This window comes from Gekko japonicus, unplaced genomic scaffold (genome assembly GCF_001447785.1).
Source record: "Gekko japonicus isolate JY-2015 unplaced genomic scaffold, Gekko_japonicus_V1.1 scaffold207, whole genome shotgun sequence".
Taxonomy (NCBI): Eukaryota; Metazoa; Chordata; class Lepidosauria; order Squamata; family Gekkonidae; genus Gekko; species Gekko japonicus.
Genome location: NW_015175363.1, coordinates 1,402,368 through 1,407,029, shown reverse-complemented (window position 1 = coordinate 1,407,029; position 4,662 = coordinate 1,402,368).

The window sequence follows — 4,662 nt, the reverse complement described above, 5'->3', positions numbered from 1 at the left end:
CCCCTCCGTATCAGGCCTTCCAAGTCAAGTCAAGCCCCCTTCATTCTTCCCTCAGCCACATCTCTCTTAAATGCAGGCTCAGCCACTAAGTCCCAAATTATTTCACACAAAAATATAAGAATGTCACAACCTTTCATTGGAACCCCCCCCCCAGTGAGTTTTATTTCATTGACTATATGAACACAAGAAATTGTCAAGAGAGAATACAGTAATGTTTTTAATCTTTAGCAACAGCCTGGCTGTTATTTGTGCTTTCTGACAACTAGCTATTACAAGAAGAGTAAAAATGCAGAAATATAATTAGGGGTAATTATACAGCCATAAATATACAAGGTACCATATCCATTTTTGATTTACATACTGGATTTTCTGGAACATTTTAGCAGAACAACATATGGCCCATAGGTTACATGCAGCCCTGGAGTCATGTTTGCACAGCTTGTAGAGAATACTAATAATGTTCATCACTGCGATCGATGAACATACAGTCAATGAGGAATGTAAAACTAAGTCCCGCCTTCATTTAGGATCTCAAGATTTCAGCGCTCTCAAAGCAAGACTTTTGAAGGTCTATCTTCATTTTTGGGTGAGATTCTTATGTTCAAAACATTGTAAAATGTGTACCATTTGTAATATACCATATTTTAAGCATGTAAATTACATATCACACGAAACCCGAATTAGAAATTGTAGCCCTTTAGCAGTTTAGCTCATCATTCAATGTTTACATCATGGCCTACCGCCCTGAAAAAGTTGCCATGAAAATTATTCTCTCTCTCTCTCTCTCTCTCTCACACACACACACACACACACACACACACACACACAAATATTTATTCCCAATCCAAGGCTGCTTTTCCTGCCAGGGTGGTTTTCCATTGTTGTTAGGTCCCTAACACAATGGTGTGTGAAATTGCCCTTACAACGAGTATCTATTGTTAGTTGTAGCTTTCACACCTGAAGTGTCCTCCCCCACCCTGCCATGTTCTCACATGACCCTCAAGATTCTCCACCCATCCAGTTTTATTATTATTTTTTAAAATTTTGAGAAACAATCTCCTACCCTCCCAAAAGCAAGTCCAAAAAACCTGGGGGAGGGAATTCTCTAGGTATTTAAAAAGGCACTTCCAGAAATCTATTTTCTCTTGTTTAAAAGCCAGGGCATTCTCTTCTGCTATGCTAATTGTTGCAAGGCATTAGCCTTTTGTGGTCATCATCAAGAAATGAAAAGTGATTGATAAGTAATTGACTAGCTCTTCACCAAGGTCCTGCAATTATGCTGTGTCTCCTTCTGACCCAAGAAACTGCTTCTGCTGATAAGTGTTCTGCCCAGGAAACACTTTTTAAAACATTTTTAAAATAAAGCTGGTGCTTTTGTGTTGGGGAGGGGTGTTGAAGGAACATGCTGTTAATGAACGGTACACAAACAGAGGAGGATGTCATATGGAAACATGAAAAAAGCCAAAAACAAAAACCTGTACCAGTTGGGTGGCTGAAGTCTTTGATGTGTAAGCAGCCTGACATACTGCCCTTTTTTCATCTCCCTACTGTCTAAGTCAGTGTCAAGATTCGTGTCAGCCCCAGGCGACGTAAACCCCGTCGCCATGTTGGTGCCGTATAAGTTGGAAACGAACACCTCAGAATTAGACGGGCTGGGGTGTTTCCTCACACTCCACGCCTCGTCCTCAGCAGAACCGGCTTTTTCTCTCTCTCTGTGCTTCTCGCTCGCTCTCAGTTCTCTGAATTCCTTCCCGGTGTTCCATGTTTCCTCCTTTTTATTGCTTATTACAGTGATCAAAACCACCCTGTGATTCCCCAGTGCCGATACCCCAATCAACCTCCTTGCTGCACGTGTCCTTTTCCTTTCCCCTCCCTGAAACCTTGCTTCTGCTTTGCTCTTTAACTTTCTGAGGCTCGAAGTGCACATCGGAAGTGTCTGCCCCCCCGTCCCCCCCGGTAGTGTCCTCGATAAACCCCAGCCTGAAAGGTAAGACTCCTCTGCTCTGCACTCGAGGTCGCCCCCCCCATCTGGTTGGGACTTCAATACACAGCCGCCCCCTTCCCCATCCTTGCTCCCATGGCTCCGTCTTGTGTCCAAAACTGTCAAAGGGTTCGGCGCGGGGCGCGCCAGTCCCGCTGCAGCGGCCGATACAGCCGCGGAAGAACCCAGGGCGGGACAGTCAGAGAATTCCCATTACCTTTATAGTACTATAATCATCCCTTTGCTTATTGAGCAAACCTTAACAGTATAATTGGGGGGGAGATAGGTTGTAGGGTAGACTTTTTCATGTTACACCACAGAATAAATTTAAGCATACCAGTTCTTTGAAACTAAATAAGCAAATGATCATGAGCTCCATAGTGTTTTGTAGCTCGAGCTGCTGTTTTTATTGTAATCTATAATAATAAAAGACTCCATCCATCTTTCTGTCCATCCGTCTGTCCACCTGTCACATGCATAACTTCTCAGAAATTGAAGCTAGGAGTCTTGAAATCGACCACCAGCTTCAGGATGATTGTGGGAGTTGCAGTACAAAACAGAATCAGAACATTCTGGCCCAGACAGGATGTTCCAATTACATTCATTTTGGAAATAGAAACTTCCACCATTATCATGAAGCTAATGTGGAATTTTGAGGCTCCTAGAGAGAATTACAGTTTCCAATACAAAAAGTAGGTTGCGGTCTTGGTATTGCATGGGGCAGCTTGGTATGATTCCCTTCATGTTTGGCACTGGAATACCACAATCATCCTGAAGCTCATAGCCAATTTTGAGACTCCTAGCTTCAATTTCTGAGGATTTATGCTTGCCACAGGTGGATGGATAGGCTGGCAGACTCACAGATGGAGCTTTTTATTATTACAGATAATTGGGAGTGTTATGAGCATAGTCTCAATAGCTTAGGTATTGATGAGTCCTAGGATCAGTAGGGATGTCAAGCAATATTTGCAATTTAGAATAGCTGTTAGATCTAACTCATACCTCCTGAAACTGTTCTCAATGCATATTAGGTGACACACCCCTAATGTAGCCAATCCTCCAAGAGCTTACAGCAGCCCCTGTAAGAAGAGCTCTGTAAGCTCTTGGAGGATTGGCTACATTAGGAGTGTGTTGCCTAATATGCGAAGGAGTTCTTGCTACAAAAAGAGCCCTGGATCTAACTCATACCTGCTGAAACTGTTCTCAGGAACTGATCCATCAGGGTTGTGTTGCATTAGATACTCAGAAACATTTTCCATTGGGGGGGGGAATGTATATTTTTATCCCTATTGTAAGAGAAAAATACATTAAACAGCAGACGTCCATACAGGGGATTGGCAGACTGTCATCACTGTTTGCTTTTGACAAGGTCCCCTTCCAAATACTCCTGAACAAACACAGCAGTGATGGGATAAAGGATAAAGGATGGTTTCTCTTATGGATTAAAAACTGGTTAAATGACAGGAAGCACAGAAATAAACCATTGCTTCTTCCAAAGGAGACAAGTAACACGTAGTGTCTCACAACAACTTGAATTGGGACTGATACTATTTCATTTGTTCATAAATGATGGAATAGAAGATGAGCACTGTAGCAGCTAAGCTTGCGGATGGTACCAAATTATTCAGGGTTAGAGGAACTTTCCTATGAGAAAAGGCTGAGGAGACTAGGACTTTTCAGGTTCATAAAGAGACTACATGCCAAAGGGAGGGAGGAAGACACTTCGGATTTGTTATATGTGGAAATGGTGTTTTTAAAAAACTTTTATTAAAGCACAAGGAAATGTGGGGTATTAATGTTTTAATAAATACATATAAATAAATGTTTATACAATTATACATGAGGTGGAGAGAGTGGACAGAGAGAACTCCCCCCCCTCCCCAAATACTAGAACTTGAAGGCATGCAATGAATCTGATGGGTAGTAGATTCAGGATGGATAAAAGGAAATACGTCTTTACACAATGAGTGATTAAAATGCTGCTAGAGGATGTAATGGTAGCCACAGGCATCGATATCTTTAAAAGGGGACTGGATAGATTCATAGAGGATAATGGCTACTACCCATGGTTACTAACAGGAAACCTCCACATTCAGAGGCAGCAAACCTCTGAATACCAGTCCCAGGAGGTGGCATCAAGGGAAGGCCTCGGCCTCTATGCAATGATTTTCAACCTCCACTACCAGTCTGATCCACTAGCACTTTTATTCTGTTCTTAGGATGGGGCAAATGAAAGTGGATTGTGAAGAGCTCTAGGAAGATCTCTTTAAATTGGGTCAGTGGGCATCAACTTGGCAAATTAAGTCTCTTCAGAGCAACCCCCCTGTATAACTGGGGGGGAATTGTTATTCTTCTCCTCAGAAGATACAACTCTTTTCTTATGGCCTGAATGGGAGATTCAGCATACTACCCAATTGCCAGGGCTATTTTTGGGCAGGAACGCACAGGAACGGAGTTCCGGCTGGCTCTCCCGTTGGCCACGCCCAGCAGGAACTCATTAGCATAATAAGCCACACCCAACAGCTACATTAGGGGTGTGTGGCCTAACATGCAAAGGAGTTCCTGCTACAAAAAAAGCCCTGGGTTTTGACAACAAACAAGGTAAACAGAATAAGAAGCAAAAGGTGGGTATGGCTGGATGACCACACTTCTGGTAACATGGGGGTGTGGCCTAATGAGCT